The sequence below is a fragment of the Cygnus olor genome, chromosome 3 (genome assembly GCF_009769625.2).
Source record: "Cygnus olor isolate bCygOlo1 chromosome 3, bCygOlo1.pri.v2, whole genome shotgun sequence".
NCBI lineage: Eukaryota > Metazoa > Chordata > Aves > Anseriformes > Anatidae > Cygnus > Cygnus olor.
Window position 1 is genome coordinate 39165478 of NC_049171.1, and position 16850 is coordinate 39182327.

Below are 16850 nucleotides of genomic sequence, written 5' to 3' on the forward strand. Positions count from 1 at the left end.
ATTCAATCACGCCTTGGGACTGTCTTCAGAAATCAGCGTGTAGTGCATAAACTAAACTTATTCCTGGACTCCCAGCTTGTGACATCTGAGTCAGCAAATGTTTCTTGCTAATATACTCATCCCAGTACATTTCGATGAAGAAAAGATCTTGTACCAAAAACCTTCTTCTGTCGTTGTTGTGCATTCTGTCCCAGCCAACAACTTTCTCAAGTGTAACCCCTCCTTTCTCCCCCCGAAGTCTGCAATTGTAAAAATCCTCCTGTCGTGTCAGCACATGTCTTCAGAGAACCTGAGGGGCATTTTTAATGAGAACAGCGTCAGAATTCCTGTCTTGATTGATGAAGGAAAGAAAAAATATATATGTATCACAGAGACAGTATCCTCTTACCTATTAAAATGTTTACATTCTACTTAATGGTGATATCTGCTTAACTTTTGCTGATGCAAACTTAACAGCCAAATGTTTCCCTGTTTTCTGCTTTCAAGTATAGACTTTTTCTTTACAATACCAGAAGGAGAGAAGTGGAAAGCTATAGGAGTAGAAGTCTTTGTTTTAAATTGTGGAAGAAATAAACAGCCAGGACTTCAGCATTGGATGTCTTCTGTAAACTTTTCCTTTAACTTATCTGTCAGAAGTAACACTGAACATATTTTTAGCAGTTTGCTCCACTCCTTAGACTTTATAACTTTTACAAAGCAGGAAGAACAAGGTAACAGGTCTTTGCTTTCAGTCCCCATTCCTCAACCCAGCTGTATTAATGTATGGATTTCATATTTTTTTGTTCCATTTTTGAGCTAGACTTTACATTACAGCCACAGAAGCACTGCATGCGCTATCTTTCTGGATATCGAATGCCACTCCATGTACTATCTTTCTGCAGTTTATTGATATCGAAAGCCACTCCAGCCTGTGCTGAAGACACCAATTACACCAGGTGCCCTAAGTCTTATCTGCATCTACGTTGCCTTCCAGAAAGTGCCAAACCTGTTCTCATTTATGCTGAACCCAGCCAGCAGACATCATTTCTCACTGTTCAATAGCACCTCCCTCCTCCCTCCAAAAAAAAAAGCTTGACTCCCAACATTCCTCTCATGTCTTGCAAATACCTGTGTACCTTGGCAAGAAGCTTGTTGTGTTCCTCACCACTGGCCAGTCCACTTCTACTGTCTTGTATGCCTATTTCTTTTTGCACTTACTCCTGTAATTCAAGTAATGGAGGAGGTGTGTACTGTGGTTTTAAATTTCCCAATACGAATCCTGTGGATTATTAGCATAGGCAAGTAGCAAGAGAGAATGTGGAGGCATGGGGTGCTGCTGTACTTGGCTTTTATGTAAAAAGGAAATGAAACATGAAAAACTAAGAAAAGAATAGTGTGGAGCAAATCTTCGAGACACGATCATCTGTGTTGCTCAGTGGGAGACCTGCCGTGTGTGTACAGGATAAACTGAATGGGGCAGAGCTCTGGAGAGGTAGGAATGTGTTTTTGTGCAGAAGCTGTGAACTGGAACCCAAGAGCAAGCTGGCACCCTTAGAAACAATGGATGACTAATTGGGGTAGTTTCTGGCCTATGATTTGCTTTTCAACTTTCGTGTCTTATTAACTCCTTCAGGGCAAGCATTTCTGTAGGTTTCTTGTTGCAATTCTAAGCCAACAAACCCATCAAGATCAGGATCGTTTTCTGCATACCCTTTTCTTTATCTGTTTTCTGTTGCATGAATTTACATCACATAAATCTGGAAAAAATGTTTTTTTTTTTTTTTTGTTTTTTACTTCCTTAAAATTTTCTTAAAATTTCTCATTTTAATAGCTACCACAACAGAGGGGTTAGATGACTGGGGAAATTTTTGGGGGCAAGACTAGTGATAGTCAGTTCACATCAATTTAAATCAGGAGAACAGAATAATAACCAGATTTTGTCCCTTGTCTGGTACTGAACAGAACTGTCCTCTGGAAGTGCAGAGAAGGTATTCTTTGAGAGGAGATTGGCACTCTTCTACAAGAGTTGCCAACGTGCCAAGTCCAATACTTGATTAAGGAAATTCTTGCTTCTGTTAGCTCTGCAGACTTTGTTTCAATCTCTTAATTGATTTTTGTGAGCTTTGAATCAGAACAAGCAAGAGCAATATCCTTCTCATCATAATGACAGTAAAACCTTCTGAAACTTCGGAAGCGAATTTCTGTGTCCTCATCATAACAGGCCTGTTATTAAACCAACATGTGTTCTGGCAAGGAAAAAAGCTTTGCAAGAAGAACTTTTGCTAAGGAGATGAAAATACAGATTAGTAGGTCTCAGTCTCCAAATCTGTTTAACATAAAATCACAAATGCCTAAGAGAAGATCTACAAGCCCGATGATTTTAAAACCACAAATACCCTTCTCTTCTATAAGTAGCTTTTCAATATTACTGTGTATATCAAAGTAGAAAGAAAACTGTGTTCATTAAGGGTACAGTCTGCTGGATGGTTCTGGCAGAAATTCTGTTCCTTAAGATGGGAGCAGGATTGGGTTTAGGTTCTTCATTTCTATATAGCCTTTGCTACTTCCTGCTGAACTATCCATTTTTTTCAGTAGCCTGAAACACATTCCAGAAATGTCTGTGCAAGGGAGAAGAAAAAGCATGCCAAGGCTGCTGATGAATTTTTACAATTTTTTTACAAGGCTTTGTAATGGATCTTGTAAAATTGGACCTTTTCATTCAGAGGGTGAATCTCCATTACTGAGTCTTTTGTTGCCTTCTTTTGAACCAGAGCGGAGAGGAGGAGATGCTCATTGTTGTCCTGTGACACTTGCCTCTAGCCTACCTGAACTACCAGAGGGATGAGTTGTTTGGACTGGGGGTGGTAGAGGAACGGGGGAAAATGCAGAGGAGGTTGATTCACTCTGGTGTTTGTTTGTTTGTTTGTTTAAATCTGTAGATACATCAGTGATATTACTTCACTTTTAAAACTACCTGGTTTGGGAAATTTAAATATACATTAAAAGTTTGCCTTTGATCTATATTGATCTGGGCTAAGAGATGATAAAGAAAACCTTCAGTTTTAAAATTGTTGTTTAATAGACATTCAGGTCCTGTTGACTCCCAGTCCCTTGGAATAAATCTCTTGAAACTGAGCGTTTTTTTTCCACGAGTAAGCTATTTCCCAACAATGTTGTTGTTTGAAGATTTGTTTTGTTAGTGCATCAACTTGGAGCTTCCTCCATGGTGAATTTGGATTGCGTGTATGCTTTTATCTAGGCTTTCAGAACCCCAAATACACAATTTCCCCCTGCTGAAGATAGCAGATTTCTTACGGTCCTCCTGGTAATAACAGCTGGAGAACAACCCTGGCAGTTTCCAGCTAACAAGGTGATACGGAGTGCGTGGTCAAGGCTGGGGAGCTGTGATGAGTCCCACAAGTACACCTTGGGAAAATTATCCATCACGCTTTACATAATAACAGCTGATTACTAATAGGTAATAATTAACACACAAACAGACATGGGAGTTTTAACTTCAAGAATACACTGGGGAATTTGATGCAGTGGAGGAACTGTGTCAAGGAGCTGCCTACGTTTTGCTTGATCTAGGAGTCCTTGCTTGTGAAAGCTTGCAGTTAGCAGAATAAGTCTCATAAACTTGTCTACAAACTTTAGTTTTTCATTAGGTATGACTTGTTGTCATGCATGTCTTTTTGGGGAATAACACTGACAAGGGTGATATTAATCCATCAAATGAAATTCGTGTGGTGTTAAACACATAAAGGAAGAAGTTCCCTTTCTTAATAGTTCAGTACTTCTGGCCCTACAATTAATGCAAGAGCTCCTACGGTGTGATGTGAGATGTTCCGAAGTTAAATTCGGCAGCTCCGTTACAGCAAACACTGCAGCATCTGCCAGTCCCTTGCTTCAGGGGAGCTGCCCTGCCTCCACAGGCTGCTGCCAGCTTTCTGTGTTGGCTGCTGGCGTGTTTGCTTGGCAGTCGCTCTCACCTGGGAGAGCTTTTTAGAAGACTCTAACCCATATTTCCTATTAAAATTTTTTGGACAAAATGTCTCACTCGGCAATTAGGCTGCTTCTTTCCGTCCTGCATCCAAGTTCTGTGTTTGACTTTGTGATGTATGAGGGATTTGGCTGGGAAGTTTGCCCCTCTGTGCTGTTTGTTCTTCTGACCAGTTGCAGCAGCTGACAGCCCTTCAGATCTCAGGGGGAGACCCAGTAACACACTTAACAGGCAAATATCTCATTTTTTTCATTCCTGGAGGAACCTGCCCTGGCAGGGGGCTTGCTGGGGAGCTTAGCGAGGTCTGTGGCCTGGCTAGGTGAGACCTTCTTCCCTCCTTTCTTCCTTTCCAAGCAAGAAAGGAGAGAAACCAGAAGTGGATGTGAAAGGATGAAGAGGCAAAGCAGCCTCCTCTCCTGCTGCCTGCAGGGCACTGCACTCCGTAGCCCGCACCACCAGCTGTGCCTGTTGCAGAGGCGAGCTGGCACCTCTTCTTGCAGACCAGAGGCATCAGATGCACTCTGTGCCCTCCCTGATGGTTTTGTTGTGCCAGTGGATCCTAGGAACCAAGTCCCTCTGAAGAGCCCTCCGATCCTGGGCACATGTACTGGGACAGTACAGATCGGCCAGGCTCGTGCACCGCGGATGAGTAAGTAGCATCCATGATCAGCTTGCTCCTGATTTCTAGCCCAATGTTTTTCTGTGTGAAACTTTGCAGACTGGTGTGAGGGAGAGATGATGACTCTTCTCCTCAGAACACTTTCCATGGCTTGTTTTGTCCTCCGCTGTACTGAAGCTGATACTGTAGGGATAAAACACTTTGAAGGGAATGAATGATGTGTCATAAACCAGCGCTGCTTCTTTTGCTCACTTGAGAGAATCCACTGCAACACCCACTCCTCTAGCTGGGGAGCACAGCACCAACTTTTAGGGAAGCAGACCACAGATGGTTGCAGAAAATAGAGCTGTAGACACAGGAGGTTCCCTGCAGGTGTGCTGAAGTACCCTCTTCTCCTGTGCCAGCAGGTGACTCGCTCTCCTCCCAGCGAGGAGACTCCTTCAATCTGAATTAAATTGATAACATTACTGTAAAATGGACCCTCTGATCTTCAGGCAAGGTGGAGGAGGTGGCATCTTCAGTTCCCTTCAGACCTTGCCCTTGTTTAGTGGAATTGTAGAAAGTATTCCTTCAAGTCAAAAAATACCAAATGTTGTGAAAAATCACAGTGTGCAGCTGCCCAGGGAAGGTTACAGCCCCAAGCTGCACTTCCTGCAGTGCGGAGGGGAGGAATTTTCTGCCCAAGCTAAAGGTTTGTGTGTTTTTAAGTCTGGACTGATGCCTGGTGTTTTTGCTGCAGATCTCCAGGACCTAGCGTCCAGACTTTATCATGTTTTGCAGGCTTCTCTGTAGCCTTATCCCTGCCCCCATCTCCCTTACCCCACCTTGCCACTTCCTTTTCCATTTTATGAAGACAGGGGGCTCTTTATTGCATGATACTCAAAATATAGTATGACAGTGTTACAGAAGAGGATCGGCTAATGGAGTGGTCATTACCAGGTGCTTGCTATTTTCTGTTTATGGGAGATCTGTAGCTGTAAGAATGGCTTCTGTCTTAGTCCTTTTACAGGAAGGGGAGGCAGCTTGGGGATGCTTTGTGTGGCACCATGTGTGCAGCCACATGCCTTCCCAGGGACCACAAGTGGATGTAAGTGGTGGTGTGAGCCATGTTCCTCTGAACCTCCTGAGGAGGAGTGATGCCTACTGCTCACACATAGCTGGATGTGGAGCTGGGTCTCACAACAAGTGGATTTGGCCAACCATCTAGATACGAAATCTCATAAAGAACCTCCAGATCCAATTTTTGACCACTTTTTTTTTTTTTTTTTCCGTGATTAAAAATTATGTTGACAGGTTTCTTGCCATATAAAATAATCAGGACTGTTTTGTCTTGGCCCTTTAGGAAGGTGGAAGGTAAGGTTTTACTATAGCATGAGCTTTTAGTTTGCTGGCCAGATCATCTGATGTGGGTGTTCCTGCTGGTTTTATTTCGCCTGTTTTACACAAAGCAAGCCTGAACTGATTACAGCGTTGTCTTTTGTGGTGGATGGACAAATAAAGCAGGACTGATCTAATTATTTTTTCATAACTGCCTCTTGGAAGACACATCCATCATTTTGTGGGCAAATTCAATAACCAGAACACGTTTTCTGCATTTTTGAAAGCGTGGCTTGTGAAATGCATGTTGTTCTTTGGAAGTAAAGTGTGTTTAATGCACAGTGAAAGTCTCTGACAAACACATGCATAGCCTACAGGGAAAAGTAGCTTAATTCTCCTGTCTTTAAAGATTGGTTTCATCTTGGAGCTTCTCTCCAAAAATATGATTAAAATCAGACGCTGCCAGTGGTTGCCTTGAACAGTTAAGCCACTTAAGGAGTGAGGATTTGGAAAGCTTTCTCAAAATGAGTTAGCAATCTCAGTGTACCATTCTCTCAGAGAAAGACATTTGTGTGGCTTTCTTCTTCTGTCAAACGGTATGTAGATATTTTTAAAAAGATTTATTCCAAATATTCCCTTGCTGAAGAAGGATTCCACCATCATTGAATGTAATTGTATTCCCATACGAAACCATCCTCTGGCTCACTGGTATCTAGTATTTCTTCTGTCAAGAAGATGATATGCAACTCAAGTCTCAGAACTGAATTCTTGCTACATTCATAGTACAAATTAATTTATTTTAAAAGTGATTGTTGTTTTTATAATCTACTGATATACATGCTTATTAATATTCTCTAACATCATTCTTTCACAGAATAGTTGAGTTTGGAAGGGACCTCTGGAGATCTGTGGAGGCTGCACACTGCATATTAGAACAGCACATTAAATACCTGAAGGGAACTAAATCCTTGTATGCTGTGCTATTCTGACTGAAGGTGAAACCACTTTTGGTTCAGAAGCTTTCAAATGTGTTGCTGATCCCTAAATAGTGACATGCCACTATTGATTTCGTGTCTAGTAATCATTTCAGAGTTACCCTCACATCATTGTCCTTTCTTTGTCTGTCACCCTTGATCGAGCTTTGGAGCGTTGAGCATCTGGTGAAGGTGATGACAGCAGTGAAAATGTAACCGTTCAGAAGGAGGCAGCAAGGATGCTTGCACCAAAAGGTTTACATTCTGGATTCAGCTTCACAGGTGAAGCAGTGAGGTCTTGTCAGGAGGTCAGTTGTTCCAAGAGCGACTGGACAAAATCACCAGGGTGTTGCAAGATGTGGTCTCTTCAAGATTTGGTCTCACATTATGAAGAGAGGTCATACTGGTCAAAATCTTAAGCCACTAAATATTCATCTCTTGATTTTTATTTTCAAAAGCTTTAGTCATCTCCAGATGTCACAAAGCTAGCCTCCTAAAAGACAGCCTCTCCTCCACCTTTTCCATCATTAGTGGATGTTGAATTGGCAGTTGACTACCCTGGTGGTTCTAATCTTGCCTCTATTTTCTTCATGGCAAATCTATGACCCATTTGTACTTGAAACTGTGTGTAGTTCTCAGGTCTGTGTAGGGATTCCCTCCTGTCTCATGTTAGTTGCTTTGCTATCTGTCAGATCACTAATGGTCATGCTGTTAAGAAGTATGCCCTTGATGAATTGTGAGGGCTTAAGGCAACCTTGCCAAGCTATGGGCTTGGGGTGTGTATCAGACATCATACCAACAGCTTATCTCTAAATCATGGCACAGACACAAATGTAGATCAGTAGTACAATTATCCAGCTTGAAATCCGGTAGTTGACCGGCGCTGGGCTAAATGTAAAATGCATGGCAATAGTTAGGAGGCTGACCAGCAGGAAGCTGGCCACAGCTCTGTGCCAGATGAGGAGCAACTCAGACCTTCAGAGGGCTCGGGGAATGCTGAATTCTGCGACCGGATGGTCCTTCTTTACTGTTGAGCCACAGAAGCGCTGCCTGGACATGGTAACTTCATCACATCCCACCTCTGCTCCTGCTCTGTTTAGTCAGTTTTCTCACTTTCCATTTGTACATTGGCAAGGAGGTGAGAATTCTTTTCCTAATATTTTTTAAGGAAAAAAAAAATAATTGGGATAGTGAAGCATAAATTTGGTGAGAGGAGTAGGGTGACAGGAGGGGGTTGCCAGCCATACCCAGACTTTTCATGCAAGAGCTTCTGACAGTGCTTACACGTTTTATTTCATGAGTTTTTAATGCCAGCATCCTGAAGGCTAGTGTAGAAAGTGTACATTTCTACTCCCTCAAGCTGTAAGGGGGTTAAGTCTAGGATTCCCATTCTCCTTCTGTGCCCTTTAAAGGAAAAAGTTGGTGTAGCCATGGCTTTCCAGAAGGGGCAAGGAGAGGGAGGCGCATGCTCGTGATCGGGCTGGGGCAGCTCCCTGACCAGCTCACAGGGAGAGGTGCAGGATTTCAGGCACACCTCGCCTCTCTGCATCTTGCAACCACAGCTTGCTCCGTGTTCCTCTCTCCAGGACCAGAAAGCTCAGGGTGGTATTTCACAAAACCTAGCTTGCTCGGGACTTGCCAGAGGTGCAGGCTGTTTGCAAAAAAAAAAAAAAAAAAATGGGGTCATCGGCACACCTGTGCTCATATATTTAACCGGAGGTGTTAATCTGGGAGAGACCGTTGCTTTCTATAAATGACACATTTGGGTTGTTGTTACTTCATTAATGATTTTACAACCTGTCCTGTGTATCTTTTTGCCTACGGTATGGTAAATTCATTTGGATCCAGCAGAGGACAAATGCTTTGAATCCATCCGACCAGTTAAGAGAGCTGTACGGTCCCATGGTAAACATCACCGTGGGCATGTGAGAGCTGAAATAATAATTGTAATAGTCTGAGTTCTTTTACAGCCCCTCAGGGCAAGTGCTTGAGATTAGTTGCTGTTAGGTATGAACTGGAAGCGGTATGTGGATTGGGATTAGGAAACCTTTGCATTAGCCTTGCGTGACAGGGCAAGAGCCCTGGTAAATCCCCACGTGCTCAGGGGACTTCTTGCAATACCCTTTATCTGCAGTACAGACGTCATGAGGTATTCAAAAAAGATTCCTCTCGAAAACAAATTGCTGAATTTCCGTATTTAGCCAGCGGACCAGAAAGGCATTACTGCCTTCTGCAGTTTTTGCTCGGCGTCCTGCACGGCGCTTTTTCTGTTTGTGCCTATTCCCGTCATCCAGCTGGGCAGCGGAAGGAGGGCAGGAAGGAAGGTCACTGTGTGCTCCAAAACCTCTCCCACAACCTCCTGTTAGCAGGCTCTTTATTTTTTTCTGGCCTTTGTAGCACCTGCTAGCTGCCCCTCTGGGCACATCTGCGCAGGCACCATTCGCGCAGGCCCGGCTCGGTGCTACACCCGGACCAGAGCAATGCAAACGCATGCGTAACTTTTTTTCCCTTGTTAGATTGACCTTGGGAGTAAACCTGTTCCCTTGGCTATTTCTGTTTTAGGTACGTGCTGGGTGGAAGTATTAACTGTTGGCAAAGTTGCTAGCTAGTCCATGGTTTATTAAACATAAAGTAAACAAACTGACACTGAGCAGTGTCTGAAGAGGTGTGTGATTTCTGCTCCCTGCTACCCTCAGGGACCTCTTTTCTCTTACCTGTGTTACTGTATACAAGAAGCTTAGCTTGTCTTTATGAACTCAGTTGTCAGTAAAAACAGCCAGGATCTGAAATATGAAAGCCCATCTCACCTCCAAAAAATATATATATTATTTTATGCTATATACAGAATAGTATGGTACAGTATTAGAAGTGCAACCTGTCTGCCTGTCAAAAATGAGTAGGCAACTCTGAAACCCTGATAACTGTAGCTAATCCAACTTTCATTGCTCTTCCCTTCTTCTGAGCACATCCCCTGTACAGCCTGGGAACTGCCTGGTGCATTAGAAGACACTGTCAGACCGGAGCTGGGGTGTGGTCCTAGGCATTTCAGCCATGAGGTGGGCACTGGGTCCAGTTTTGGACTGGTTTTCCCAACCCCGCAGGGGTAACAGCAGCTGCTGGCTCTGGAGCCTGCGCAGCTACAGCTGTGAGTTACTTCCAGCCCTGCCTCTTCCCTCGTGGAAGTGGTGGTAGTGTCTTCTTGAAGAGAGAGGTGGTGGCTGGGAGGATTCCTTATGCAGGCTGCATCTGCTCCGTGCCTCCTGCTCCTGTACCCAAAGCGGGACAGCTTCTGATGGCTGCCGTGCTGTTTTTATCACAGTGTTCCTCGCTATGCCAGGAAATATCCAAATGAGAACTTCCACCCTTTTCTGGCTTCTTCAAGCTAGATGGCTGTCACCCTTGGGAGTGATAAATACGAGTTTGAAATGCTGACTTTATATTGCTTTTTAACTTTTGTATTCCTTCCTCCGTTTCAGCTGGAATCATAGAATCCTTTAGGTTGGAAAAGACCTTTAAGATCATCAAGTCCAACCATAAAGCAAATTAAAAATCAGTCGCATAAAAGTATATAGGATAAGGTCATGCAAGTTGGCAATATAAATTCATTGCGTATGATGGGAGCATAAAAACAAAATGAGAGGTTTCAGGGGGTCTTAGGATAGTAATTCGTGAACAGTGAGCAAAATAACAGGCTGACATTTGCTAGACTTAGTGGGATCCCAGATACAGACCAGCAGCGGATTTCATCGTACATATTGCACCACTGTTTCTTTGCCAGTGCAGAAGACCCCCACCCAAATGGAGACAAAACATCGTGCACACTCCTATGCATATGATCGTGTCTGGAAGGAGTAAGTATCCTGTGCTGGTTTTAATTCAGGCAGCCAGTTTGCTGGCTGGAAATTTCCTGTTGGTTTCAGCCTCTGGAGGCTGGGGTATTGGCAAGTCTTTGAACAGAAAAACTAAATGTTACTTAGGTTGGTGGTTGTTTTTTTTTTTTTTTTTTTTTTTTTTTTTTTTTTTGTTGTTGTTGTTTGTTTTTCCATTGAGGCCATCAGTCTTAATAATAATGACTGTATTTTCTTACGTCATCTTCTAAAATCAAAGCACTGGGGCTAAATAGCTGAGCTTCATTAAGGAGATGAACAAAAAGAACATGGGTCCTGACTCATTGTGATCAGTCAGTACAAGGATCCTGTAGAATATAACTTAAACAAACACACTCTGTGTTTTTACATATTTGTTTGTATAGCCTGTACAAAGAGGGCAGCTTGCTTTGCCTTAGGTTTCAGAGCTTTTGCCCTAGGCTATAATGTTACACATACCAAATAAAAGTCTATATTTCAGAAACATTAATATTTTTTCATTATTTTAAGCTTGAGTTAAAGCTTGGTTAAAGCTTTTAAAGCTTGAGTTTCAAACTCCTGTCCTTGTTTCCATTTTTTCTTCTGTTCTTCTTCATTTTGTCCTTTTTTGTTCTTTAAGTTACTTTATCTGACTATACTTTCATCTTTTGTGCTCCTTTTAAGAACCATAGCTAGGTGCAAACAGTACTGAATTACTTTTCAAAGTACCATTGTATGTCACAGTAAATCTGGAGCCAGAATCTTTATAGCTTGTAAAACAGAAGCATAAAGAAATTAAATTAATTTCTTAACAGCACAGAGAAAGTCGCCATCAAGCCTAAGAATGGAATACAGGTATTCTGGTCACATCACTGGACCCTGCGACCTCTGTGTCTAATTACTGCTTTATTTCTCTGTCTGACCTTTTCAGCTTTTTGTCCTTTTTCTTTTCCTAATTTGAGTTCTTCGCTGCTGATAAAGGTTGCTTCAGGCCTGGGCACTCTGCAATTGCTTGGAGGTACGCACGGAATAGCCTCTTAGCTTGGCTCTCAGCGATGCTTTCCATCGTTGTTGTAACATAGGCAGGATGCTGTTTTGAGCTTTTTTTTTCTTACAGCATAAATATGCTCAATAATAATATAGTGGGATTTTAGACAAAATACTTATTAAGGAAGACTACAGAACATAGATCTATTATTGACCATGGAGAATAGGGGCTTCAGGATTATTTCTGATTTATAGGGAGAATTATGTGCACTGTTATATTCAGAGAATTAATGTTTCTTGAAGTAGTGTTTTTGGCATTTTGTTGAACTCATGTTGATAATCCCTTTGCCAAAGGGATTAACTTAAAGTTTTCATAGTCAGTAATAAATACAATAATTGTGTATGCTGAATGCTTCTAATTACAAAACAAAAAGTGCACTAAAACCAGTTTTCTCTTGTAAAGATGGTCACAATTTCTCCCAGAAATAAAAATGTTTGTTCAGCTCTTCCAAAAGTGGTGAGACCGGTGCTGACACAGGAGAGGTTCAGTACTTGTCTGAGGCTGTTTCTCTTCACTCCAGTTCTGGTGGTTTTGACAGTCAGGCATCACATTTCTCCATGGTAAAATCCAGCTCTTGCCTTTCTTCAAGAAGATTCTGACATCTTGGGAGTTGTAATCCCATGCCTGCAGAACGAGCAGGCCAGGAGATTTGGCCAACCTCCTTTCAGTGGTTTGTGGGGACAGGACAAGGGGCAATGGGCACAAGACGGAGCACAGGAAGTTCTGCACCAACGTGCGAAAGAACTTCTTCACAGTGAGGGTGACGGAGCACTGGGACAGGCTGCCCAGGGAGGTTGTGGAGTCTCCTTCTCTGGGGATATTCAAGGCCCGTCTGGACGCCTACCTGGGCAGCCTGCTCTAGGGAACCTGCTTTGGCAGGGGGGTTGGACCCGATAATCTTCCGAGGTCCCTTCCAACCCCTTCAATTCTGTGATTCTGTTTACAGTGGAGCCAGCATGGGTAGGTGCTGGAGAAGAACATTGCTTTTTCATGCTAGATCATCGATACAGATTTTTATATTTATGTTAACAAACATTTTCTGATGTAAATTGCCATACTTCTATACTACGTCCTCTACAGACAGCTTAAAGGATTTGAAAAGCAGCTGTGAATGCTCAGCTTTTAATGCTTATTTTTCAAGTAATTTGGTTACCAAAAATGGGATGATGTAGTAGTTACTTCTCTTAGAGGAGAAGTACACTGGTGAGGTTTACTGTAATTTAATTCTTGTGATCATATGCAAAGTTATTTAAATTGAAAATACAAATATCCGTGTTCATATGTCACTTTGTCCTTTGTCGAGGTGGAGAGATCTGGAGGAACACGAGTAACTTGAATAAGTAGCCTAAGGTTTCTTTATCAAGCTATGCTAATGAATTAAACATAGCCTACTTTACAATAGCAGTGCTTTACTTTGTGCATCAGGTTAATTAAGGTGGTTTTAAATCACAGTCTAAGTCATACCGGCATATCTTGTTCACAAAAATGAGCCTCTGCATTTTTTTTACTTTGCCTACTAAAATCCACAGTTCTCTATCCACTGGTAACATGTCCCAGCCTGAAAGGTATATTTTATCATCCAGCTTTGTATTTTCTATTTGCATTTTGTTTGTGATTCACTGTGCCCAACTGGTAGTTGCCTCCGGTACTGTTGCTTAGTCAGTTCGTTCCTATTTTTGCATTTGTACCGTTGATTATCGCCATCTAAATACGGAACTTTGCACTTCATTGACTGCATCCTCTTTATTTCAGACCATTTCTGCAATTCGAAATTACTTTGAATTGTAGATCCTGCCTCTCTTTAAAGGACTTGAAACTTTACTGATTCCGGTGTTACGCACAGAGTTTAGAAGTGTAATTTCTGTTCCCTTGGTCACAAATGGGACTATTGAACAAAACTGGACCCAGAACAGATGCGATGCATTTGGGGACCCTGTTAGAAATGGCCAGACATCTTGAGAAGGAAGCACTGATAGCTACCGAGTACAGATTTTCTAAACCACTTGTGTACCTATCTTGTGCGTATACGTTTTATTTCCTTAGTTCGTGTGTCAGTGTCAAAAGTTTAACTGTCAGGATACAGACACTGCTTTTATTTTTGCCTCCTGTCAGATTACCCTGTCAAAGGGGAGCATTAGATCAGGCTTAATCTTTTGACAACTCCTGTGCAGATTGGTTTTTGTTACCTCATTGCCATTTCTGTATTCACGTTGCAGCTGCTCAGCAATTTATTTTCCGGTCAGTTAAGGTAAGATGGCAATTTGTAATTCTTTTAGTTTTTCTTTTTCCACATTCTCGGTGACAGCGCTAACCTACCTTTGTAGACTTTGTCTCCCCTCTTGTCAGTGAGTTCCTCTGAGTGGGATGTTCGGTAGGTATGTTAATGTAGTAGTGTGTAGTGAAGTTAATTATTCTTGAACCTGTTCTTTATCTTTGATGTTACCTATGGCTAAGTCTTTGGTTGCAGTTGATACTCTACAGATGTTAGTGAATAAAGCATGAAATTGTATGGGCCTGCTTGCATCATCTATTGTTGTACTTCCTCCTCTTAGTTCTAAAGCATTTATTAGATACTTGGTTTTTGAGCCCTTTCTGAACTTGATCCCTGTCTGATTTTTATCCCAGCGTGACTGTACTTGTCCTTGTCTTTGTCTTTTGTATGATTCATTTCTGATTTCCATCTAAAGAGGTCCTGAAAGTTCATTTCTGCTTCGTGCCTTTTGTATCTGTTGGGATGGGTTTGGCATTACGTTAATAAGTACGGCTCCTGTCAGTAACCGCTGCATTTCTTCTCCCCTTTTATATGCAAAATCAGCGGTGCCCCACCATTTCCGAAGAGCCGGCTGCATACCTTTTCTGAAGGGCAGCGAGGGCTGTACCAGACCTGCAGGATGAGCACCAGCTGCCCGTCCACCAGCAGCTTCCCTGCAGCGGTGGTCCTGCCCAGTTCGCAGATTGCTGCGCTTTCTGTGTGCTTCCCCGAAATGTCTGCCGGGCAATTCCTGCCTCTGCCTCGCTCCTGACCTTTGCCAGCTTTTCTCTTGTGTGCTATCTAGGGTCAGCAAGACAAGGCAGGAAAACGAGGGTCTGTACAGGCTCAGCTGGACCAAAAGCTTCTCTCCTCTCTTACCTTGTCTCAGACGGTGATCAGAAGTGGATGGCTAGGGAAGAGAAAGAAGAAAGAACAGCAGAAGTGTTATTTCCTCCTAACACTCTCCAGAATATTATCAGTTCAGGGACTTTCAGAGACAGATGTGGTTTTGTGTATTTGTCATCCCTCAGTAGATTTCTTTTCCTCGTGCTTGACCTCTCTTCCTTGTCCCCATATAATCTTTCAGTGCCCTTAGTCAAGGAGTTGCGAAGTAACTCTTTTTGTTTGCTTTTAAAACTGGCTTCTCCCAGCTTCCTCTCATTTATTTATTTAATTTATGTTGGAACAGGCAGTGAACAGTTCATCCACGTGCCACTTATGCTGAGCTGTCCCCTGTCACCTCTCTGCAAAGTTTCCTCCGTTCCTTTCTAGGGAGCTCTGGCTCATTTAGGCACTCAGTGTATGGGGGCTGCTGTCTCTTCTTTGGGTGGGGAGCCCGGGGCTGCACACAGGATTTGAGGTGCAGGCTTTGTTTTGTGGATCATGCATTTACTCAGTGACATTTTGAGGACCTCTTGTATTTTTTTCCCTAGCAGTTTTTAATGCTTGGCCCGGTGAACTCCCAAGACTTCAGCAACTGCTGGTTATTGACCCAACGTTTCACTGGCCTTCGCGTCACAATCCAGATATCAGCGATCAGCTCAGCATCGTTTTATCTGTGAAATCCAGCTCTCCAGTTGTATAAGAGAGGGTCTGTCCTTTCTTCCACCTCCTGCTCCCCAGTCCCATCTCTTCCTCAGCCCAGCCCTGCCCTGATCTCTCCATCGCTGCACCAGCAGAGCCTTCGCATCCCACCTGCCTCCCTCCGTGGCCTGGTGCCTGCTCAGCGAGCTGAACCAGCTCACCACGGGGTCAGGCCAGGGAAGCATCAGGAATAGGTGGCCAAGCACATGACAGAGCGTAAGTGCCCTATTTCAGCAGGAGCGTGCTGTTGAGTCATCTTAGCCGTGTCAGTGACCTGCGCCTTTGGGATGTGCTTGCAGGGTTTGGCGGTTACCCTGATTTCCTAGCACAGTGAGTCCTGTTGTTTTGTTATCATGTTCACCCAGCTGGCTTCTCTTTCACTTCAGGTTTCCTGAAAGCTTTGTGCCCTACTGGCTGGAAGGAAATCTGAAACTGTGGCTTTAGCCCAGCCCCGGGCAGAGAGGGCCATCCCCAGCTCCTGAGGGGTGGGCTGCCTGCAACCTGCCCCCAGTGCCTTTTGCATGCTTTCCTTCAGCTTTTAGGGTCTGGAGAATGAAAAAGCACTTGGCAGTTGAAATCGATGGCTGTCTGGCTAAACACATTTGCACCTCAAGGACCACTGCTGGCCAGAGAGGCGTTTCATCATTAGATATTACCCTTCTGTCCTCTAAACAAAGCCCTGGGAGCCACCCTCCTGCCCTTGCCTTCCTCTCTCCACATCCACAGCTTCGGCTTGTGCACAGCCTCAGCCGTACGTGAGTCTTCCCTGGGCACTGGACTGAACATGGTGATGGGACACTGGCCAAAAGAAGCGCTTTTCAGGCACACTGTTACACAAATTAGAGGTATTTCCAAGCATTTATTAATTGCAAAACTTCTAACCTTCCTCCTTCCTGAAGGGAAGAAACAGCTGCTGGAATATCTCGCCCTGCCAGGTTGGACCACGATGACCACTCAGGCCTCAGCTCTCGAAGCCGGTGGTCCCTGGGGGTTGCGGCCATTGACATGTAAATGGATGGGCGAGAGGCATCCTTCACTCGTACAGCTCCAGCAGCAGATGCTTCACAGGCCTGTATCGTTGTGAGGGGATCAGTGAGTCAGTTGTGATGTTGGCTTTTGTCTGTGCAACATAATGTAACCCTGCTGGTTTCCTGTATACAGCAGCTGAGACTGCAGTACATATATTCAGGTGTTCGAAACAGTTTTGCCTTTTTTCTTTGGGAAGAACCA

At 43.4% G+C, this 16850-nt stretch overlaps 1 protein-coding gene across 3 annotated transcripts in view; it reads left to right on the plus strand.

Annotated features, from left to right (window-relative positions):
• The window catches only part of ANKRD6 (ankyrin repeat domain 6), a 113839-nt gene that overhangs the window by 16679 nt on the left and 80310 nt on the right, over positions 1 to 16850 (plus strand). Inside the window, exon 1 of one of the 3 annotated variants that reach the window (XM_040552339.1) lies at positions 1185 to 1471. The exons of the other annotated variants lie outside the window; for them this stretch is intronic. The gene's annotated coding sequence lies outside the window, so the exon portion shown is untranslated. Of the gene's footprint in view, positions 1 to 1184; positions 1472 to 16850 lie in introns of those variants that run through there. 3 annotated transcript variants of the gene reach the window in all.